Source organism: Gorilla gorilla, chromosome 8 (genome assembly GCF_029281585.2).
Source record: "Gorilla gorilla gorilla isolate KB3781 chromosome 8, NHGRI_mGorGor1-v2.1_pri, whole genome shotgun sequence".
Classification (NCBI taxonomy): domain Eukaryota; kingdom Metazoa; phylum Chordata; class Mammalia; order Primates; family Hominidae; genus Gorilla; species Gorilla gorilla.
The window spans coordinates 88,080,167-88,105,592 of NC_073232.2; the positions used below are offsets into that span (position 1 = coordinate 88,080,167).

Sequence of the window (25,426 nt, forward strand, 5' to 3'; positions counted from 1 at the left end):
TTGCTAGTAACTACAAGAGGGCATCAAATAAGAGAACGATTAGCCAGTTTGCAATTAGAGTTGAAAGGGAATATAGTTTTTAGTTATAATATACAGCTAAAGGAGGTTCTCTCTGCCAATGGCCTGTGGTCTGAATTGACTGAGAGGCCAGTAATATGGGGCACTGCAGTGTTGGAAAAAATTGCTTCTCTGTGCCAAACAGCAAGAGGTAAGATAGTCATTCTCAGGAATCTCCTGTTAGATTTTCTTGGCCTGACAGTGGCAGACAGTCCAGGCAAGGTTCAAATTAAGGATTTGCTTTTCCACCAGTCATTTGAACTATGTAAAAGCTTCAGTTATACATACAAAATCTCAGTTCCTTACAACAACAAAGGTTTATTTCTTACTCATGACATGTTAGCTGTGGCTGTGTTCCACATACTTTGTCACTTCATTATTTAAGCCAAAGGAATAAGCCTGTTTGGGACATTGCCATTCTTGTGACAGGCAAAAGAGATATGGCAGAACCAGTGTCTTGGAAGTGGTACGTGTTACTTTTGTTCATATTTTATTGGCCAAAGCAAGTCAAATGGCTAAGCCTGAAATCAGTCAGGTCAGAAGGATTATCTCAAGTCACATGGCCTGTCCTGATGTCAGTGGGTTGGAGTGGTATAATCCTCCTGATGTGAATCAGATAAGCTCAAGGTAGCTAACCTTCAGTCAAGAGAGAGTTGAAGAGAGGGAGTGATGGCTGCGTCACAGAGGCCAGCAGATAAAACAGGAGAGTTGACAAGCTTAATATCTATGACCAGATTAAATCCTTAGTTGTGGTTACTACTTTCTTGTGGAACTGACTGAGGCAAACAGACCTTTTGAAATTTTTAGGAGATTATGTTGCCAAAGATCCCATAAGTTTGGCTTGCAAAAGCCTCTGCTGGTTTGATGTTGTTTGACACCTAAAGCAACCCTTGGTCCCAAATTTGCACCAGCAGGAAGTAGGCTATTAGATCTTTGCTGCCCTATTGGAGCATATACTCTTCCAAGTTTGTTTCATGTATGACCAGAAAGGATAATGGAAAAGAAAAAATCTTCCAAAGGCAAAGCCAGGACTGCCTGGACAAGGGTCTTCCCCTCAGAGAACAGAATCTGAAATGAACCAAGGGACTTGCCTTCTTGCTAGAGCAGAGATACTTTGCAATTCCTTTCTAGAAGTGTTTCATCATTGATAAAAATGTGTGTTTGCTATTCTTTTATTTTCAGAATGGAAGACTTAATTGCATTAATCTCATTTGTATTCCACAGTTGTATTTTGTGTGCGATGGTGGTGGTGGAGAGCAGAGGTTATACTCTTCTGTTAGTTTGCGAGCCGCTGGACTAGGAAGGAGCTACACGATGTGAATGAGTTGAAGAGGGTTGTGTATTGCCCAGAGACCTAGACTTTAAGCTAAATCCAGTAACTGGATGAGACTTCAAGTTATCCCTTTAGAAAGGAGATGACTATTTCAGAGTGGGAAGAAGGATGCACTCCCACCTTTGGTACGTATTTAGCTAGGCACATAACCCCTACAAAGAAATTGTATTTCTTACGCTCCTTGTAGCCAGATGAAGCCAGATTTCTAAGTTTTGGCCAGTGGGATGAGAGTGGAAGTGACATATGCTACTTTTAAAAACATATTTGTATTAAAAAAGCGGCTTGTTAGTCATATTCTTTTCCCTCCCATCCCCATAAATGAAGCGTTGGTGAGTTAGCTTCAATCATGCACCTGAGGGCAGTGCCCCAAGGAGTGGTAAGAGAAAACAGGAGGAATCTTAGTCTCTGGATGACCTTATAGAGCAAAGCTACTTACCTTTCCTTGACCACTTGTCTGCCTCTTGACTGTAATGTGAGAGAGAAATAAATTCTTTTTTTATCTGAGCCACTATATTGGTCTCATTACAGGAGTTTAGCTTATATCCTAGTTAATAGAGATGGCAATGATATAAGCAGGAAACAAATATAGAATGTTAGATTGGAAATTATTCTTGATTTTTTTCAGTTGAAGCTTTTCATTTATGTATTCTTTCTATGAAAATTTATTTTTCAGATTGTCTAATTATACCAACACTTTAGAAATAAAGCTCTTACTTTAACATCACCCCGTTATAATTATGCTATATTTCTTTTTATTTTCATAAGCATATGCTTTACATATTTATATTAAAATTTTATATCCTGATATTTTCATGTGATATCTATTTTCTTTCTTGCTTTAGAGTTCTTATATTTGCATGGTTATTATTGTATAACACTCAGTTTTACTGTACTTAAAATTTTATTATTATTGGTCACTGTGGACTAGTTATGTCCCCCCAAAATTCATATGTTGAGGCCCTAACCTTCCACATGACAGTATTGGAGATGTGGCCTTTACGGAGGTGATTAAGGTTAAGTAAGGTCATAAGAATGGACCCCTGATCAGATAGAACTGGTGCCCCTATAAGGAGAGGAAGAGATACCAGAGCTCTCTTTTCACCTGTGTGAAGACACAGTAAGAGTACGGCCATCTGCTAGCAAGGAAGAGGGTCCTCATCAGAACTTGACAATGCCAGCGCCATGATCTTAGACTGCAGCCTCCAGAACTGTGAGGAAGTCCCAGTCATGGTATGTCATTATTGCAGCTGAAGTTGATAGTATATTGGCATTTAGATTGCTTTCAAGTTTTCCTTCTATAAATAATGCTGTTTTTTGTTTTTGTTTTTGAGACAGAGTCTCACTCTGCCACCCAGGCTGGAGTGCAGTGGCGTGATCTCAGCTCACTGCAACCTCAGCCTCCCAGGTTCAAGCGATTCTCCTGTCTCAGCCTCCTGAGTAGCTGGGATTGCAGGCATACACCACTACGTCTGGCTAATTTTTGTATTTTTAGTAGAGATGGGGTTTCACTGTGTTGGCCAGGCTGGTCTTGAACTCCTGACCTCAGGTGATCTGCCTGCGTCGGCCTCCCAAAGTGCTGGGATGACAGGTGTGAGCCACCACGTCCGGCCATAATGCTGTATTCTTGTAAAAATTATTTATTTGTTGAATTATCTTACATAGGACTCGATCTGGAATAATTTTATTTTATCACTGGTAATAATGACAAACAATATTGATAATAATAGTAATAACAATGGCAATCAGCAATGATGATTATAATAAAGACAGCTATGATAATGACAAGATCAATAACAGTAACAGACTGGGTATGGTAGTTCACGCCTGTAATCTCAGCACTTTCGGAAGCCGAGGTGGGAGGATCGCTTGAAGCCAGGTGTTCAAGACTAATCTGGGTAACATAGCAAGACCTTGTATCTACAAAACAAGTTTTCTTTTAATTAACTGGGCATGGTGGCATATGCCTGTAGTCTCTGCTACTCAGGAGGCTGAAGTGGGGGGATGGCTTCAGCTCAGGAGTTGGAGTTATGATCACACCACTGTACTCTAGCTTGGGTTACAGAGTGAGACTCTGTCTCTAAATATATATATATATATATATATGTATGTATGTATATATATACACACACACACATTTATATACAATTATAACAGTAAGAATGACTTATATTTGTTGCATGTTTACTGTATGCAGGCACTGTTTTAAGGGTTTATCTTATTTGATCCTTACAACAGATTTATGAGGTAAGTACTGTTGCTCATGTTTTGTAGATAAGGCAAGTGAGGCACTGGGAGGTTGGGTACCTTCGCCGTCATCACGCAGCTGATTAATGATAAAGTGTAGATTCTCGCTAGGCTTTACTTTCCACAGAGCATGCTATGGACTGAATTGGATCGCCACCAAACTCATGTGGAAGCCCTAATCCTCCATGTTTATAGTAATTAGAGATAGGGCCTTTGATAGATAATTAGGTTTAGATGAGGGCCTGAAGGTGGGGCCCTCATGATGTGAATAGTGCGCTTGTAAGAAGAGACACCAGAGAGCTTACTCTTGCTCTTCCACTGCCATATGAGGACACAGTGGTAAGGTGGCTGTCTGCAAGCCCAGAAGTGGCCCTTATCAGAAAGCGACCATGCTGGCACCCTGATCTTGGACTTCTCAGCCTACAGAGCTGTGAGAGAATAAATTTCTGTTGTTTAAGCCACCCAGTTAAATTTCTGTTGTTGTGGTAGCTCAGACAAAGACAAAGCCTATGCTCCTAACTGTGACATGACATGATTAGAGGTTTTTTGTTTTGTTTTGTTTTGTTTTTTTTTCAGATCACACAGTCAGTATAGCAAATTGGACTGCAAAGAAGGGACCAAAAAAGTGGAAAGGACACCAAGAAAGAATAATGTTACTGAAGCCAAGAGACAAGCATTTTAAGATCAAGGATATCATTATTAAATTGATACACTTTGAGGGAATTTTCATTTAAGAAGTCATCTGTGCTTTGGGAAGAGCAGTTTTGTGTTTGCAGTCCAGATTGCAGAGGGTTAAGTAGGAAATGATGTGGGGTAGGGGAGACAGTAAAAACAGTTTTAACTCTTTTTCGGACTTGGATGTGAAGGAAAAGAGGCAAATAGGAAGTGGCAAAAGAGACATAAAGTCTGGGGATGTATATTAGTTTGGTTCATTTTTTTAAATGAATCAAATGATGGGAGAAATGTAAGCATCTATGTGCAGCGGGGTAAAAGAAGAGAAGGAGAGATAGAAAATGTGGAGGGGGAAGTGGATAAATGATGGCATCAGATCCCTAAGGAGGTGGATACATTAAGTTGCAGATTAGCTTTGAGCGGGAAGTTTCTTTCTTGCATCTTCCTGGCACCTTCCTCCACAGTGCCAGGAAGGAGGGAAGAATGTGCGTGTGTTTGTTGGTCAGTGAGGGTGGAGGAAACTGAGGGAGTCTGACCTAATAACCCCTCTTTTGTTTCTGTGGAGGTGATGTCATTTTCTGAGTGAAGGGGGTGTAGGAAGCTTGAAAGTGGTGGACGTTTGGAATTGAATCTGTGGGACATCAGAGAGCCTGAGAGAGGATTGATGGCAGCAGTGAGAAGGGTCTGCTGAGGTGGGAGGCCATGTATTTGTGGAATTCCCAGCTTGTGCGGTTGGGGATTTTTATAACAGTGATCTCTAGTCTGGGTATGGGACTAAAGAAGTAGACTCTTACATTGGTTTAGGTAGTGTATGTGGAAGGACAAGCCAGTAAGACAGTTGAGAATTTAGGCCAGGGAGTGAGAGGTTATTAGGTCAGATTCCCTCAGTTTACTTCACCCTCACTGGCCAATAACCACACACACATTCTTACCTCCTTTCTGGCATTGTTGGGGAAGAGGGTCCCTCTTTCTGGGAGATCAGATTCTGGGTTACAGTGGATAAGAAGTGAAGCTTGGAGGATGGTTAATGGATTAGGAAAGATAGAGAGTGAAGTGGGAAAGAGAGAGTCAAGTGGGGAAAGACCAGAGCTTAACAGATTTAAGAACAGAGTTGGTGTATGCAGTCATTCCTTCAATAAATGTGTATTGAGCATTTATCTTCTAGACACTGTTCTAGGTGCTATGGCCCCCTAGATCAAAACAGTGATCAAAACAAAATCTGCCCTTGTAGAGCTTAATTCCAATGGGGAGGTAGATGATTAACATATATTATGTGTATAAACATATACATACTTGTATGTATAATGTCAGATGGTAAGAAAATGTCAAAAAGAAAATGAGATTGGCCAGGCACTGTGGCTCATGCCTGTAATCCCAGTGCTTTGGGAGGCCGAGGTGGGCGGATCACAAGGTCAGGAGATTGAGACCATCGTGGCTAACACTGTGAAACCCCATCTCTACTAAAAATACAAAAAATTAGCCGGGCATGGTGGCAGGTGCCTGTAGTCCCAGCTACTTGGGAGGCTGAGGCAGGAGAATGGCGTGAACCCAGGAGGTGGAGCTTGCAGTGAGCCAAGATCACGCCACTGCACTCCAGCCTGGGCGACAGAGCGAGACTCCGTCTCAAAAAAAAAAAAGAAAAAAACGAAAGAAAATGAGATCAGGGAAAAGACTCTGAGAAGTGACCTCTGAGCAGAGACATGAGTGTTATCAGGGGCACAGCAATGCAGATGTCCGAGAGCATTCCAGGGCAAGGAAACAGCACATGTATGTGCAAAGCCCTGGCAGGGGCTTGTATGATGAACAGCCATGGCACTGGGGAGCGTGAGTGAGGAGGAGGACAGTGGTAATAAATTAGGGCCATGATACATTAGGACCACTATAAGGACCTAGGATTCTATTCAAGGGTCGTGAAAAGCCGTTGAAAGTGTGAGTCAGAGACATAACATCTGTTTTACTTTTCTGAAGGCTCATACTGGCTGCTTTTTGGAGAGTTGATTGGCCATGGGCAATTAAGTGATCGAGAGAGGTAGAAGGACAAGAGATGGTGGTTCACAGATAACATATGGGAATTTGAGATTTCAGCAGTTGAGTGCTTCTGAGTGAGAATCTCGTTGCAATTCCTTTAAGCAGACACACCCACTCCACAATAGACATTCTTTTCTGTGGATGAAGGCCTGACCCTGACCCTTGGCTTATACCGCACCCTTTCCTGTTTTTGACTCTCTTCCTCACCAGCTCCATTATTCATTCTCCCATTTTGTCCTCACCTTGTCTTTCATATCTGATGCACATTGTTGTCTTCCTGGCCAAGACTTCCTCTAGATCTAGGTTTTCAGACCTTTTATTCAGTCTGACTTCAGACTTCAGTCTGCAGAAAACTTTGATGGAAGCCCGGTGTGTCAGCCAGGGGAAACTGAGGGAAATGGGGGTCAGGAGTGCAGTGCTCTGCCCACTTGCAGTTGTACTCTGACCTGCAAAGCAACTTTGAGACACCTTCTGAGAACCGTTAGCCTGCCAGCTCACAGTGTGGGAAAGCCCCACGTTGAACTGTTGCTCTTTTGCAGCAGCTCATCCCTGGGATCACCCCAGGCCATGCTCTCTCTGCTCAGCCTGTGCCTTCTTAATCCTCAGGCACCTGTTTTGCCTGACAGTGGTACGTGCACCCTCCCGTTACAAAGTGGTGTGCTGAGGGCACTCAGAACCGTGAAGCATGCATGGTGCATCTTCCTGAGTGTTAATTTTCCTCACTGGCTATTATTTAATCCACTACATTTTTATAGTAAAAGTTAACATAGTTCTAATTATACACCATAGGTTCTGTCTGTCCTTCTCAACAAAATCTCTTTTTTTTTTTTTTTTTTCTAACAGGGTCTCACTTCGTTATCCAGGCTGGAGCGCAGTGGTGTAATAATAGCTCACTGCAGCCTTGAACTCCTGGGCACAAGTGATCCTTCTGCCTCAGCCATGCAAGAAAGTACCTAGAACTACAGATGTGCACTACCGTGCCCAGCTAATTTTTAATTTTTTTTTTCTGGAGCAGGGTCTTGCTTTGTTGCCCAGGCTGATCTAAAACTCCTGGCCTCAAGCTGTCCTCCCTTCTCAGTCTCCCAAAGTGTTAGAAACACAGGCATGAGCCATTGTGTCTAGCCAACAAATTTTTTTATTGACCCTAATTAAACATGTTCAATTTTTTATGCCAAAAGAAAATAGATGTATTATAGTTTAGAATGTAAAATTTGTGTACAATTTTTAAGGAAAAAAATAAGATCAAGAAATTTAAAGTTTGCATGGGCCACTTAGGGTTATGTCTTCAGTCTTCCCAGGATTATTTGGTCCCTCAGCTCTGAATTAGGACTACTTTGATGGAAAAGGTTAGAACTACCTATTTAAGTTGTCAGATTTGTAATTCTGTGTTTTGGTTTTGTTTAATGGAGCTATTATAACATTTTTATTCAGCATGGAATAGGAACTGGCCATGGGTTAGTCTCTGAATCATCAGGCTTTTCTGGTTAAAGGTAAACATATAAGTATTTTCTTCTTTTAGCCATATTTAATTTTGAAAAATGTCATTAAAGTAAGCATTGCTGCATTATAAAAATGATTGACAAGGCCGGGCGCTGTGGCTCATTTCTGTAATACCAGCACTTTGGGAGGCCAAGGCGGGTGGATCACGAGGTCAGGAGTTCAAGACCAGCCTGGCCGATATGGTGAAACCCCATCTCTACTAAAAATACAAAAATTAGCCGGTTGTCATGGCAGGCACCTGTAATCCCAGCTACTCAGGAGGCTGAGGCAGGAGAATCGCTTGAACTTGGGAGGTGGAGGTTGCAGTGAGCCGAGATTGAGCCACTGCACTCCAGCCTGCTGGGTGACAGAGTGAGACTCCATCTCAAAAAAAAAAAAAGAATTGATAAGAACCAGGTGATGGCCTAGCTATTGGAGCAGTACTCAAAAACAAGGTTGTCCTAGGCCACAAAGTAAGTTTGATGCTTTGCATTTAAAAAAAATAGGGTATCTTGTGTTAAGCTTTGTAATGCTTCCTCTGAGTTGAGAGCGAATCTTTAAGATAAAACATTTCTTTGTCAGGACTGTTTGCAACTAAGGAATTTAAGGTTAAGGGTTTTGCAGGATACTGCCAAATTATAAGACTAATGAGGGCAAGGATTGGATCATGTTCATGGATGCACGTGAGCTAGGAGTAGTGCAGCACCTCACATATAATACTTAGTATTTTTTGAGTGAAGGAATGAACTATACTTGGTATAACTGTGGAAAATATTGTTAGGTTATATAATAGATAGAGGATAGCTTCCCTGTATCTATTGAGTTGAACAAGGCAGCCTTCCTGGACGTGTTGTCACAATATTGCTATCAGTATATGGCTCTTTTAAATTAATGGAAGCAGAGGCACAGCTGTACGTTTTCTTTTGAGTGCCAGTTATCAGGTCTGTTTAATCACATGCCAATTCTGTCTGCAAAATGGGGACAGCAACACACAATCTATCTAGTGCAAGTAGCTGCACTAAGGTTAGATGAGGTATACAGGGTGAGAGAAAATACTTGCAAATTATATATCTGATAACGGACTTATATCCACATTTATAAAGAACTCTTGCAGCTCAATATTAAAAAGACAAAAATACCCCATTAAAATGGGCAACGGATCTAAATGGACATTTCTCTAAGGAAGATTTATGAATGGCTGATAAGCACATGAAAAGATGCTCAACGTTGTCACTCATAGAGAGAAGCAAATCAAAACCACATAAGATACTACTTCATGCCCACTAGTTAGCTGTAATCAAAAGCAGATAACAAGTGTTAGTGAGGATGTGGAGTAATTGGACGCTCCATACATTGCTGGTAGGAATTTAAAATGGGCAGCCACTTTAGAAATAGCTTGGCAGTTCTTCAAAAGGTGTTACCCTATGTTACCTAGCAGTTTCACTCCTAGGTATCTGTGCAAGAGAAATGAAAACATACGTACATACAAAAACTTATACATAAATGCTAGTAACATTATTCCTAATAGCTAAACAGCGGAAACAACCTAGATATCTATCAGCTGATGAATATATAAACAAAATGTGGTACATCCATACAATGGAATATTATTCAGCATTAAAAGCATAAAGGAATAAAGTACTGACACATGCTATAACATAACAAAACATGCTAAGTGAAAGGAGCAGACATAAAAGGCTATATGTTGTATGATTCCATTTATGTGAAATGTGCAGGGTAGGCCAATCCATAGGGACAGAAAGTAGATTTGTGAGCTGAGAGGGTTAGAGGAGGGAGATGGGGAATGACTACTAATGGATAGGGAGTTTCATTTTGGGTTGATAAAAATGTTCTAAAGTTGCGGTGATGGTGGCACAACTCTGAATATACTAAAACCATGGAGTTGTATATTTCAAAAGGGTAAATTGCATGGTATGTGAATTATACCTCAATAAAGCTGTTAAAAAAGAATAAGTGAGGTAATATGTGGGAATATACTTTGAGCTGTTTGAAAAGATATTATTATTATTATTTCAATTTGACTGTAAGGCCATTAAAAAAAAGCAGGATGACTTAGATATTTTTCCTTGCTTGCAGGCTTGTGATTTTTATGCCATGACTCAACTTTATAAGGCTGTAACTCAGCAATATAAAATATTGAAAATGTTGAAACATAAAATGAAAACTGCTTGGTCTACTGTTTATATTTAATAGGATTTTCTGAATCAGTTAATTAGCAATAAGTAGAATGTGTCATTAAGGAATTAGATTTTAGAATCGTAAAATTTTAGAGCTGGCAGAAACTTCAGAAGTCATCTAGTCCCCCCTCATTTTGCTTTGTGAGACAGCTGAGTCCTACAGAGACAAAGTAAGATGTCTTATGTCACGGCATTGAGTAAATTCTAGAACTGAGTCAGTGTTCTTTCTGTTGACTATTTGGTTTCAGTGCTATTAAGAGTGTTCTACTATTAATAGAACTAACACTCTTAATAGCTATTTAAATGCTTCCTATATACTAGGCACTCTATGTTAGGTACTTTATATATGTTATCTTGGTTAATCTACACAAAGCTTATGAAGACAGTTCATTTTACCTGTGTATTAGTTTTGTATTGCTGCCGTAAAATAAAACGAAACAAACAAAAAACAAAAAATCTGGCCGGGCGTGGTGGCTAACGCCTGTAATCCCAGCACTTTGGGAGGCCAAGGCTGGCAGATCACGAGGTCAGGAGATGGAGACCAGCCTGACCAACATGGTGAAACCCTGTCTCAACTAAAAATACAAAAATTAGCAGGGCATGGTGGCGTGCACCTGTAATCCCAGCTACTCAGGAGGCTGAGACAGGAGAATCGCTTGAACCTGGAAGGTGGAGGTTGCAGTGAGCTGAGATCACGCCACTGCACTTCAGCCAGGGCAACAGTGTGAGACTCTGTCTCCAAAAAAAAAAAAAAAAAAAAACACCAAAAAAACCTTTGTGGCTTAAAACAACACAAATTTCTTATCTTACATTCTGGAAGTCAGGAGCTCAAAATGGATCTGACATCCTGTTAGCAGGGCTTCCCTTCTTCCTGAAGGCTTAGGGGAGGTCAATTTTCTTGTCTTTTCCAGCTTCTGGAGGCTGCCTGCATTCCTTCACTTTTAGTCTCTTTGCATCTTCAGAGCCAGCAGTGGCTGGGCAAATCTTTCTCACAGTGCCATTTTTCTGGTTTTGATTCTTTTGTCCCTGCTTTCCCCTTTAAGAACCCTTGTGATTACTTTGGGCCCATCTGGATAATGCAGATACTCTCCTTATTTTAAGGTCCACTGATTACCAGCCTTAATTCTGTGTGCAACCGTAATTCCCCCTTACCAAATGAGTGGAAAAAACACACTCAAAATGTTTTTTTTTTTTTCTATCAGCCAACAGCAATCAACACAGAAGACTTTTGTGATCACATGTGTGGGAGTTCCCCCCCCCCCTCCCCCCGCCAAGCCATTTTGCAGCAGACACCACTCGGGTTGCCTTCAATTCAATGCTGACACCACCTGGAGAGAGTGTCAGATCCCATATCTTCAGGCCTCAGTCTCACAGCAAGTCTCAGGAGGCTCTACCTGTGCTTCTGACCGACCTGCTATAAATTGGGGTTCCCACAACCACCTCTTTGGGTTCATTTAATTTACTAGAGGGCTCACAGAACTTAGGAAAACACATCTACTGGTTTATTATAAAGGATATTACAAAGGATACAGATAGAGAGGTGCACAGGGCCAGGCATGTGGAAGGGGCAAGGAGCTCCCTTGCCCTCCCTGGGTGTACCACCATTTGCGAACCTCCATGTGTTCAGCTATTTGAAAGCTCTCCAAACCCTGCCCTTTTGGGTTTCTATTTAAGCTTCATTGGGTAGGCATGATTGATTGAATCATTGGCTGTTGGTGATCAACTTAACTTTCAGACCCTTTCCCCTTCCTAGAGCTTGGAGGGTGTCGCTGAACGTCCCAACCCTCTAATCAAGCTTTGGTCTTTCTAGTGACCAGCCTCCATCCTGAAGCTACCTAGGGACTGCCAGCCATCAGTCACTCATTAGCATACAAAAGACATCGCTTTGGAGATTCTAAGGATTTTAGCAGTTGTGTGCCAGGAAATGAGGATGTAGACCAGATATATATTTCACAATATCATACCATGTAATATAGGGTAGGCAGAGATTCCAGGGAATAAGGTATGGACATCCTTTGAGGAAGGCAATATTCTATGTACAACAATCTGTTAATAAGCTGAAGAGATTTAGGCTCAGAGAGATTAAGTAAGTTGTCCAAGGTCACAACATAATAAATGAAAAAAATGATATTTTAACCCAGATCTGTGATTTATCATATATGCATATCTTTCACAATAACATGATCTTTCCCACAAATGCCTTCTGATCCTACTCAGGAAAAGTAAATAGGATGATGAGCATTGTTCAAATAGTAAATACCTATTTTTTTATTGTATATATTTAACGTATATGATGTTTTGATGTATACACACAGTGAAGTGGATACTACAGTCAAGCAAATTAACATCAGTCATCTCACATAGTTACTCTTTTTAGTGGCAGGAAAATCTCTTTTAGCAAAAATCTCAAATACAGTACAGTATTAACCATAGTCCTCATGTTGTACATTAGACATCAAGACCCCTTTATCCTGCATATCTGCAGCTTTGTATCCTTTGACCTACATCTTCCCATTTTCTCCCCCGTCCGCCCCTGTTTACCATCATTTTGTTCTCTAAGTATTCAACTTTCTTTTTCTTTTCTTTTTTTAAGATTCCACATGTAAGTGAAATCATGCATTTTCTGTGTCTTTCCTATTTCACTCTGCATAATGTCTTCCACATTCATCCATGTGGTAGCAAATGGCGGGATCTCCTTTTTAAAGCTGAATAATATTCCATTTACGTACGTGCATGTACATATATATATACACACACACATATGTACACACACATAACTCACAGTTCATTCATCTGTTGACAGACACTTTGGTTGTTTCAATATCTTGGCTATTATTGTTTCTAAATCTTGGCTCATGCTACAGTGAACATGGGAGTGCAAGTATCTTTATGAGATGGTGATTTCATTTCCTTTGGATATCTACCCACTGGAGGAATTGCTGAGTCATATAGTAGTTGTATTTTTAATTTCCTTAGGAACCTCTGTATGGTTTTTCACAGTGGCCGTACTGATCTGCATTCCCACCAACAGTGTATGAGGTTTCTCTTTTTCACACCATCACCAACACTTGTTATCTCTGGTAACTTAAAGTAATAATCACATTTGCTTAATAATATCAAGAAATAGGCTATGTTATTATGAAACAGGTAAAAGCATATAGGAAGTTTATTTATTGATGTGGGAAAAGTATTTATGACTCATCATGACTTCCAGCCCGCTCTCCCACATTTCTACTTACCACTTCCTTTCTGTTACCAGTTCCTTCCTTATCCAGCCTAGATGCTTTGATTCAAATTATTTTCCGGCAAATGCTTTCAATTCCTTTGTACCTCTTTGGTCTCTCCAATCTCAGAACTGGATGAGCTCAACTACCTGCCAGTTTTTTCACTTTAATGATATACTCAGCAGCCTTAAAATTGTCCAGCAGTCTTCCGACGTGTCTATTATCTCACTCCCTCACTCCTCACAGCATACTGCCTTCATTCTTCTCAAACCTTTTAACCCCCTATCAATGTTATTTGATGTCTTAGCAGTTTTCCATGCAGTTGACCACAATTGACCATTGCTTCCTTTTGGGAACACTTGTCTGTTGGCCTTTGAGACAAACCCTTCCCTGGTTTTCCTTCTCCCATTCTAGTTGACCATTTTCTGTCTTCTGTGTTACCTGACATCTAAAAGAGGAGAGGTTTAGTTCTCTTGTTTTTCATCTTGTACTTTTGGTTAAATATAATCTTTTTGTGTAAGTCATATTATCTCTAGCCCAGAGTTTGTCATCTTCAGCACTATTGACATTTTGGGCTGGAAAATTTTTTCAGTGTCAGGGGATGTCTTGTGGATTGTAGGATGCTTAGCAGCATCTCTGGCCTCTATGCTCTAACTGCCAATAGAGTTCCCTCTACCCTTATTGTGACAATCAAAATGTCTCCAGATATTGCCAAATGTCTCCTGGGTGCGTAAAATCACCTCCCATTGAGAACTACTTATGTAGCCTGGAGTTCTCTTCTGAGAATCTGGGGATAACACCTTTCTGACATCTCCACTTGAATGTCTCCTAGGCATTGCAAATTTAATGTGACCAAAATGGATTCTTGTTTTTTCTTCCATATATGCTCTCCCCCCAGATTTTCAGATTTTAGATTATTTATGATCTTGCATTGGAGGTACCAATAAAAGCCATTGGAGGCTTTTATTTGGAGTAAACTAGGGAGCCACCAGAGAGTTTTGGGCCAAGAAATGACATGATCTCACGTAGATCAGCTCTTTCTTGAGCATAGACTATGACATGGAAGACTGAAAGCAGGAAGACCAGTTAAGAGGCTACTGTGGTAATCACAGTGAAAAATGGTAGTAGCTTGCATAAGGATGGTAGTAGGGCATATGATAAGGAGTGGCATCTTTAGTTTAGTGCTTAAACACAAATAGCCCTGAGAAGAAGAATGCACTTGCACCTTCATGAAGTTAGTATCAGAGTATGCTTTGTTTTTCAGATGTTTTCTAAGAACTTGCAGGGAACAGGTTTTGGTGGGTCAGAATGAGAAGACAGTAGCCAAGTTCCTGGGTTCCTCTAAGCCAGAACTTCCTGGGATGTTACTTGAAGGGATTCAGACCAGAACAGGGTTTTAAAACAAGGGACCCAACAGGAAGAGTAAGCAAGACATCCAATACTACCTGTTCTACCTCACAATCTTACTTAGGGCTGGTCCTCCCACGGTAAAACATGTACTGGGTGGCAGGGTAGATAGAACAATTGGAAGTCAGGAGTGTTTCCTTCATTAAATATAGGAAGCACATCATCTTGGGCTGGAAGGCCCTTAGCTGAAGTGAGGTGGCTATCGGCATTTGGGATGGGACAGGTTTTTGTTGTACAAGATTGCCCTACACGTCTCAAGACTTGCAATAGTGTGCTCTCTCATTGTGACATCTAAAAAATGCCTCCCCACATTTCCAGACTCCCCATGGGAGTCAGACATGTTCACCTGTATACCACTGGACTGAGCCCCCTTTGCTAATTTGAAAACTGCCTTCTGTAATAGGAAGTTAGTCAAAAGGCTATACATTCCAGGCCCTTAAAGAAAACCTGCATTACTTGTTTGGGGACTTAGAAGGTATCTACTAGTACTTTAAATTAGCATCTATGTTTATTGCTGATACATCCCATAAATGTTTTCTGTCCATGTTATGTACCTTAATATACTACTTTGTAATTCTTTTGTAGAGGTCATAGCCATTTCAGGGCCATCTCTAAAGACACTGCAAAGGACACATGCTCTAGCTGCTCTCTTCTCCGTATTGTTATATAAGGGAACCTGAATTAAAATGAATTAAGAGTTTGGATGAAAGGGCATTCCCTAGCCATCTTAGCAAAGGGAGTGGGAGTAGGATTGGAAGAGGGAGGATAATGGCCTGTATGTGAACGTTTATGCACATCATGTTTTTTTAATCAGGTCTAGCTAGTATCAAGAGCTAAATATTTTTTAATCATATTTTTGAAAAGTAGTAGAAAATAGAACAATATTCAGATTTGTGAAGGATTGATGACTCAGTATTACAGGGAAAACTCACCAAGGAAAAGATCTAATAGTTTTGAACATATAAAATATAAGGTTTATTTACAATGAAAAAAATCACACAACACACTGGAGGAAATGCTTGTATCAAATGTGACTAAGGGTGAATATCTATAATATCTGAAGAGGAAGTTCTCTTGAACTTAATGAAGAAGTTTTAATACATAAGTAAACAAAGTATTTTAGCAGTTAATGATTAATAAAAAGATGGGATTATGTTTACCGTCACTGGTAATCACAGAAATGCCTTTTAAGTTAACCTTGAGTTATCTCTTCTATTCTTTCTAAAATACTGAAAATTAAAATAACTGACAATTCTGGAGAGGCTTTAAGGAAATGGACCCATTCAGTCTTATGTGTTTCTTGTGCTACTCCCAGCTACTGCCTTTCCCTGAACATGCTGTGCCGTTTTAAATTCTTACGTCTCATCTTTATGAGTCCTTCCCCTCTTCTTCCTGTTGACTTTCCATCTCTTGAGAGCAGCAGTCAGATCCTGGGGGCATCCCTTCTTACTCAGCCCTGCCAGTGAGCACTCTGATTTGCGTTCGGCACTGCATTGCAGTCATGGGTGTATGAATCAGTCCCTACCACTTGGCTGGGGAGTTCTTGAGGTTAGGACTGGTCAGGCCCTGCATCAGGGTCTGGTATACAAGTAATTATTCAATAACTATTGAACTAAATTGTTGGACTTTGGTGAATGTTTTAATGAACTACAATATGTTAGAGTGATGGAATAACATGATCACTAAAGTGCAATTATAAGTGTAACTTATGGCAAAATTTTGTAACCAAATACAGAATGATATGTTTAGTGTAATTTCAACTGCATTTGAAAGGTAATATGCAGAAAATGAATTTTTAAATATTTTAAAGTTATAGGTAACAAACTTTTATTTCTTTATTACAATCTTTATGATACAATATATAATTTTTAAAATCAGTTGGCACACTTGACCTCCCTCTCTTCTCATCAGAAATTAACCTCTGTGTGTCCTGTCCAATTATCTGATTGAAATCTCAGGAAATAGGGTGGGTCTCCCCAGAATGTGGGCTTTTAAGGATAGCTGCATTTATGTGAATGAATTAGGTCCCCAAGCATTTTTTGAGCTTTTACTGTGCCTGGGTGCATATAACTTGAAAGATATGGTACTTAGTATTTTATAGTTTGTAAATACATTCACATTATCAGTGATAAGTTCTACAGCTTTTAATAATGTCAAATATAAATGGTAGTTGATTTTTTTAAAACATTTTTTGAGTATCTACCATCTGCCAATGACTGAAATACAGAATTCCTTTAAGGAAGTCCTTGTCTGACAGGAAAGACAGACATCCATGGGCCTTTCATACAGCAAGATGAGTGTCGTAATCGTGTATTGAACAGAGTGCAGTGGGTTGTAGAGTGAATGGAGAAGCAGTTATTTCTTAGAGGGCTGGTGAGATGAGATGACTGTTCTCCAGTAAGATAACTCTCGAACAGGACTTTAGAAGATGGGCAAGATTTTTGCAAGATGGATAGGAGAAAAGGGGAAAAGCATGAACAGAAAGGTAGAAGTGTAGAAATACATGATGTCTTCAGAAGCCACTAAAAGATTTTGGAGAGGGATATGACATGATTAGGTTTGTATTTGGAAAGAAAATTGAGATCAGTGATTATAACAAGGAAACACAAGAAAAGTTTTTTTTTTTTTTTGCATGCTTTTCTATGTGACAATTTTATGAGCATCCCCAGATTTTAAATTGCAACATAGATAGGACAGGCTTTACATTATGCACAGTTCTGGCCAGCCAACCATATGCCCTCTCATAGCTGTACATCAGAGTGTCCCTTCTAAAAGTCTGGGTGAACAGTGGGCTACAGGAATGAGGTCAGCTAAGAAGCCATTGCAGTGTTCCACATCACCGCAGGAAGTGATGGCTTAATCAGGGCCATGATAACAGAAATGGATGGGAGGGAATATATTTGCCTATGTAGACTTGGTATCAGAGTTTTGTGGGGGTAGAGAGAAAAAGGAATTATACATCAGTGTTTCTCAGATTTTAATGTGCATGTGAATTGTCTAGGGATTTTGTTAAAAGGTAGATTTTGGTTCAATAGGTCTAGCAGTGGGGCCTCAGATTCTGCTCCCAAGTGATGCCAACACTGTTAGGCCATGGTCCAGTGAATAATTAACAAGGACGAGATAACGTGGGTGTGAGACTCCGCTGGCTAGATGGTGATGTCATTATCTGAAATACCTGAAATGGGGAATACCAGAGAAAAGAAAGCTTGGGCAGGGGGATGGGGTGAAGTTTTTGTGGGACATTCAGGTATAAAAATTGTAGACAGCTGAAAGTTTGGATTCTAAGCTTGAGAGAAAAATCAAGCATAGAGATACAAATTTGGGAATAAGCATTTTGTTGCTGACAATAAAATTCATGAGAATGAGTGACATTACCTACAAAAAAGAGATAAAGTTAATATTAGAAAATATACCTATTCCTTCATCATTCAAAGGCCTCATCTTCTAAAAAGACAAATAAAGAAAATATACCTATTTGCTAAAATTTTAATGTCCATTTAAGTGACTATAAACCAGCAATGGGAAAGAAATTGGATAGGTAGCTTCCTCCCTATGAACAATCTCTAGGTGTAAATTGAGGGGAGGAGAAGTCTTCTTTGGAAAACCCCCCTTTTCCTTGGTAATGACCATAGGTCAAGTTAAAAATGATTAAAGTATCTTATGAGAAATCATTCATATAAATAAATATGTGTAAAGAATCGTCAAAATGCCAGGCAGTCTTCTGACCTTAACATTAATAGCAAATGAAATGAATCCCTGAAACAGTGGAGCTTATGGGGGAGATTGACAAATGCTGTGTTAGGAAAGTATAGTGTGATGTGAGAGCACACACATCAGGAACACATGACTCAGTGTGGAGACAAGGGATGGCCTTCCTGAGGAAGTAGCATTAAGCTGAGACCACAAGGCTGAGTGGTGGTGACCTACAAGAAGAAGAAGGGAAGGTCATAACAGTAATGACTTGGAGTGGAGAGGCCCTGCAGGTTGGAGAAGTTCAGTGTGGCTCACCATGGAGTGTCAGAGTGAGGGAGATGACTGCTGAGCTCCGAGAGGTGAACAGAGCCCCTGGTGAGGCCCACTCCTCTGGGACTTAGTAGAGAGAAGAGGGAGAAAATGATGTATTTTCCCAAGGAAAAACTATTATTCTACTTTGGTGTAGTTCAAACAACAGTCTTATGCATATGGTTTTACAAGGCTTTTATGGACTGGCCTAGTAATGACATGACTCATGGTAATGTTGTTTCTATAGGAAAAATGTTTTGGGCTTCAAAAGCTGTCTTACAATTTAACTTTCAGATTTTTTTTTTCCATTTGGGAACCGCTTGGATAAGAGCACAATTCTAGTGTTTTTTGTTATTTCTGCTGAAAGTGTGCTTTCTCTGGTATGTATCTATGTGGCTACAGTGTTGATTTTCCATCTTCTGATATGAATCAAAGCTATCATTGCACAGATGCAGTTGAAATGTTGTTTTATTTTCTTGACCAGATTCAGAAAGTGTATGGAAATAGAGAAATCTTTTTATAAATTGTTTAGTTTTCAAAGTGTTTGTTCTTCAAAGTTAAGGATTCCCTCTGTAAACTATATCGTGGTATACTGTGTTATATACCATGAAAGTATGAAAAATGAAACTGCCATGAAAATTGTTATAAACAGAAAGTAAAAGAGATGGGTGTGTTTTCACTATTGAAGTCAAATAGAATGCAGAAGGTAAACAATAAAGGATAAAATACCTAGCTTTAAAAATACTTTAATAACCATGAGCTTATGATCATAATCGTCTTCGTTACTAGCTATTGTTATCATTAGTAATACTTGATTTTTTTTTTTTTTTTTTTGAGACGGTCTCTCTCTGTCACCCAGGCTGGAGTGCAGGGGCGTGATCTCGGCTCACTGCAAGCTCCGCCTCTCGGGTTCACGCCATTCTCCTGCCTCAGCCTCCTGAGTAGCTGGGACTACAGGGGCCCGCCACCGTGCCCAGCTAATTTTTTGTATTTTTCTTAGTAGAGACGGGGTTTCACTGTGTTAGCCAGGATGGTCTCAAACTCCTGACCTCGTGATCCACCCGCCTCGGCCTCCCAAAGTGCTGGGACTACAGGCATGAGCCACTGCGCCCAGCCAATACTTGACATTTTAAAGCAAGAAACAGCAGCTGTTAAGGTCACTCCCTTTGTAAAATGGATCTATATGAGTTTCATTTTCTTTAATAAATGAAACTTTAGGCTGAAACTCTCAAATTCCCTTATCTCCAACATGCAAAGTTAATTTCATCCACATCTGTCTTGTGAAAGTATCTTTCTTTCTATGTCAGTTAGAATGCTTTCAGCTGGTAAGTGACAGAGACCCAACTGAAAGTATCATATGTAATAACTGCATTTTATTATCTCATATAACTAGAAATCTGGAAGAAAGATGGTTTTTTAGTTGGCTTGTATAGCAGCTAACTCTTATCATCAGACACTCTGGCTCTGTCTTTTCATTCTACCATCCTGATAAGTTGGCTTTTGTCTTCAGACTTTTCCCCTCCTCATCTCAAGATGGCAGCTTTAACTCCAAGAATGACATACTCATATCAAAGCACCCATGACTGTAAGAAAAGAAGGTGTCTCTCTTATGTCTTTTTTTAAAATGAAGAAAACTTTCTTAGAAGCCTCCTAGAAAACATGACCTCATTAGCTAAAATTGCATCCTATACCCGTTTCTAAGCCAGTCAGTGGTGAGGGGTACAGAAGTCCTATGTTTGGCTTAGACTAGTCAGGATTCATGGCCCTTCACTCCTCCCAAGGTAAAAAAAAAAAAAATAGGATTTTGTTATTCGGAAAGAAGGGAAGACTAGGTAGGCAACCACTAGTGTCTGCCGTATCTTCCAAGGCCAGTTTATTTGCCTAGAGCCTTAATTCCTTTCTGCCTCTTAGAAGACTTTGTTAATAATTTCTTTTTGCGTTCATTTTCAGTCTTCTCATTCTTTTTCTTCAAGCTTATGGAAAGAAGAGTCTACATACGCTGCCTTCATTTTTTTCCCCTCCCATTTATTCCTTAAATTCCTTGCAATCCGGATTTTGTTCCTCCTAATAAGAACCTTCCTTTCTATCAACAACAATGACTACCTGATTCCCAAATCCTTTGCCAGTGTCTTTGTTTTCTGGATTTTCTATTCTCTGTTTCATTTGTTTGTACATTATTCTTTATTATTTCCTTCCGTCTGCTTGCTTAGGTTTAGTTTGCTTTTCTTTTTGTAGGTTCTGTCTTAAGGTGGAAGATTAGATTATCCACTTGAGATCTTTCTTTTTTAATATAGGCATTTATAGCTACAAATATCTTTCTGGGTATTATTTTCTTTAGCTGTATCCAATAAATTTTGGTATGTTGAGTTTTAGTTCTCACTAATCTCAAGGTATTTTCTAATTTTCTCTCTGATTTCTTTGACCCATTGGTTATTTAGGAGTGTGGTTCCCTCCCATCTTTGTGAATTTCTTACAATTCCTTCTGTTACTGATTTGTATTCTAATTGTATTCCATTGTTTCAGAGAACATTCTTTGTGTGATTAATCTCTTTAAATTATTGAAGGTTGTTTATGGCCTAGCATATGGTCTCTTTTGGAAAATGTTTCATGTGCACTTAAGAATGCATATTGCCTTGTTGGGTGGAGTGTTATATAGTTGTCTGTAGGTCTAGTTGTCTTACAGTGTTGTTCAAATCTTCTGTATTCTTGTTGATTTTCTTCCTGGTGGTTTTATCTAGTATTGAAAGAGGGAAGTCTCCAATTATTTTTCAATTGTGTATCCCTTCAACTCTGTCTTTTCTTCCTTCTCTTGTTAAGTGCATATATGCTTCTAATTGTTATACCTTCCTGATGGATTGACCCTTCTGTCATTATGAAGTGTTTCTCTTTATTTCTAGTAATATATTCTTGCTTTAAAATGTATTTTGCTTGATTCTTTTATGTTTACTCTTTGTATGGTATAGCTTTTACTTTCAACCTATTTGTATGATTGAACGTAAAATGTGTCTTCTGTAGATTTTATATAGTTGGGATCTTTGTTCTTTTTCTTTTATAAAAATACAGCCTGATAATCTTTCTTTTGATTAGATTGCTTCATCTGTTCACATTTAATGTAATTACTGATATGGTTGGATTTTTGTCTGCAATTATGAATTTTGTTTTCTATAGGTCTCAGGTCTTTTTTGTTCTTTCCTTTCTTGCCTTCTTTTGAATTAAGTAGATATATTGTAGTGTGATGCTTTAATTCCTTTGCTACTTTTTAAAATATATATTTTGAATTATTTTCTTAGTGGTTGCTCCAGGGTTTACAGTGTACATCCCGATTTATAAGAATTTCACTTCTGATTTATACTTACTTTCAGCAAAATAGACTTCCTCTGTTAGCTCCATTTCCTTCCCCAAGATTTTTTGCTATTATTGATGTACTTATTATGTCAAACCCAGCAACACACTGTTGTAATTTTTGCTTTATGTCTTTTGAAGAAGCTGAGATAAGGGAGAGCAAGTACATATTTATAGTTAGTTGTATTGACCTCTCTATTTTTTATTTTCTTTACATATTTCTACATATTTGAGTTAGTTCTGGGGTCATTTTCTTACTCCCGAAGAACTTTGTTCTCACCTGCTTCTTTTGTACTGTTATTGTCTAAATGTATAGCAGTAAATGTTGTTAGCCCAATAATAAAATTATAGCTACAGTGTTTTATTGAATTATTCTTTAAATCAGTTAAGAGAAGAAAGGGAAGAAATATGCAATTACAGTGTCTTTTGCAATAATGTACGTAATTTCCTTTACTGGCATGCTTTGTTTTTTGGGGCTTCCAATTACTGTTTGGTGTTACTTGCTTTTAGCCTGAAGAATTTCCTTTAGTATTTCTTGTAAAACAGATATTCTAGCAACAAATTTTCTGTCTTTATTTTTCTGGGGATGCCTTAATTTGACCTTTATTTTAAAAATACAGTATTGCTGGATATTAGAGTCATAATTCACAGTATTTTACTTCAGTACTTTGAATATTTAATTCCATTGCTTTCTGGCCTCCCTTGTTTCTAATGAGAAGTCAGCTGTTAATCGTATTGGGGGCTGCTTTGTGCTTGTCTGGTCATTTTGCTCTTGCTGCTTTCAAGATTTTCTCTTTGTCTTTGGCTCTCAAGATTTTGCCTGTAATGTGTCTGGAAGTATATCTCTTTGTATTTATCCTATTTAGAATTTGTTGAGCTCCTTGGGGGATGTGTAGATTCATATTTCTTTTTCTTTTATCAAATTTGGAATGATTTCAACCATTATTTATTTATTTTTTGTTCTTTTTCATTCATTATTTTTTTTCCTCTCTGTGAGACAGGGTCTCACTCTGTCACCCAGGCTGGAGTATAGTGGCATGATCTCAGCTCACTGCAGGCTGTACCTCACTGCAGGCTTAGGCAGTCCTCCCACCTCAGCCTCCTGAGTAGCTGGAACTACAGGTGTGTTTCACCCTGCCTGGTTAATTTTTAATATTTTTTATAGAGACAGGGTCTCACCATGTTTCCTAGGCTGGTATCAAATTCCTGGGCTCAAGCAATCCTCCCACCTCGGCCTCCCAAGATGCTAGAGGTATAGATGTGAGCCACCATGCCTAGCCTCATTATTTCTTTAAGTATTATTTCTGCCTCTTTTTACTCCTAATGGCATCTGTTTTAGTCCATTTTCTGTTACTGTAACAGAATACCAAAGACCAATACCAATAGGGAAAAGAAATTTATTTCTTATGGTTCTGGAAGCTGAGAAGTCCAAGAGCATGGTGCGAGCCTCTGGTGAGGGCCTTCTTGCTGGTGGGAATTCTCTACAGAGTCCCAAGGTGGCACAGAGCATCACATGCTGAGAGGGCACATGAGTGAGAACCAAACTGGATTTTATAAACAGATGCACTCTTGTGATAGCTAACCTACCTGCGTGATAACCCATTAATCCAGTAACTTATTAATCTACTAATCCATTCATGAGAGCAGAACCCTCATGACCCAGTCACCTCTTAAAAGTACTACTTCTCAATATTTCTGCATTCAGGACCAAGTTTCCAATACAGTGAACCTTTGGAGAACACATTTAAACCATAGCATTCCACCCTGGGCGCCCAAAATTTATGTCCTTCTGGTGTTTAAAAATACATTCATTCCATCCCAGTAGCTCCAGAGTCTTCATTCATTCTATCATGCATTCAAAAGCCCAAAGTTCCAAGTCTCATGTAAATCATATTTGAGTGAGACACATGGTGTAATTTGCCTTCAGGCAGATTCTTTTCAGCTGTGAGCCTGTTAAACAAGTTACCTACTTCCAAAATATAGTGGTGGAGCAGGCGTAGGACAGACATTGCCATTCCAAAAGGAAGGAACAGGAAAGAATTAAGGAGTAACAGATCCCATGTAAAACGAAAACCCAACAAGGAAAACAGCATTACATCTTACAGCTGGAGAATAATCTCCTTTGACTCCATGTCCTGCATCCTGGGCACATGGGTGCAGGGTTGGGCCTCCAAGGCCTCAAGTGGTTCCACCCCCGTGGCTTTACTATGCTCAGTCCATATGTCAGCCCTTGTAGGTTACAGCTGGGTGCCTGTGGCTTTCGCAGGTTGGACCTGCATGCTGGTGGTATAGTTCTGGGGTCTCAGCAGCATTCCTGCTCCCACAGCTCCATTAGGCATTACTTTAGTGGGGACTCTGCTGTGGCCTTGCTTCTGGCTGCATTAGGCATTGCCCTAGTAGGGGCTCTCAGCAATGGATCTACCCTTGTTGACAAGTCTCTGCCAGGGCACCAGTCTTTTTGGTATATCCTTTGAAATCTAGGTGAAACTACCATAGCCCCACTTCTGTTACATTCTGTACAGCTGCAGAATTAGCACCTTGTGGATGCCACCAAAATTTATAGCTTGTGCCTTCCAGAGTGGTGAGTTGAGCCACACTTGCTGCTACTTGGGTCATGACTGGGGCAGCCACAGAGCATTGCCGTGGGGTGCAGGGAGAAGAGTCCTGAGGCAGTCCTGGACAGCGGGCTGTGCAGAATGCCATGGATGCCATGGGCTCCCACAAAACCATTCTGCACTCCTAGGCCTCTGGGCCTCTGATGGGAGGAGCAGCTTTGAAGATGTGTGAAGTGCCTTTTGGAGTCTTTCTCTTATTGTCCTGATGAATAGCCTCTGGGTCCCTTGTATCAATATGAATCTCTTTAGCAAATGGTTGCTAGGCCACATTCTTGGTTTCCTTTCCTAAACAAGCTTTTTAAATTCTACATAGCCAGCCTGAGGAGAGTTTTCCAAATCTTTCCACTTTGCTTTTCATTTGATTATAAATTCTGTCTTGTCATCCGTTTGCTCCCAAATCTCACTGTAAGTGGCAAAAAGTAACCACACAGTATCTTGAATGTTTTGCTGCTAGAAATTTCTTCCACTCCATATGCTAGTTCATCACTCTCAAGTCCAGCATTCCACAAACCCCTAGGGCATGGACATAGCCTTGAGGCATGTCCAGCTGTTTGCTGCTTTGTGACAAGTGTGGCCTTTATTTCAAGTTCTAGTACCTTGCTCCTCATTTCCATCTGAGGCCTCTTCAGAATGACCTTTACATATTTCTATCAACATTCTGGTCCTGAGCACTTAAGTAATCTCTAGGAAGATTCAGGGTGGGCACGGTGGCTCATGCCTGTAATCCCCACACTGTGGGAGGCCGAGGCAGGCAGATCACCTGAGGTTTGGTGTTTGAGACCAGCCTGGCCAACATGGCAGAACCCCTCCTCTAATAAAAATACA

General features: G+C 39.8%; 1 protein-coding gene across 39 annotated transcripts in view; it reads left to right on the forward strand.

The window, feature by feature from the left end:
- The window catches only part of ZNF438 (zinc finger protein 438), a 194,103-nt gene that overhangs the window by 14,041 nt on the left and 154,636 nt on the right, over positions 1-25,426 (forward strand). The window contains exon 1 of one of the 39 annotated variants that reach the window (XM_055351954.2): positions 16,806-18,710. The exons of the other annotated variants lie outside the window; for them this stretch is intronic. The gene's annotated coding sequence lies outside the window, so the exon portion shown is untranslated. Of the gene's footprint in view, positions 1-16,805; positions 18,711-25,426 lie in introns of those variants that run through there. 39 annotated transcript variants of the gene reach the window in all.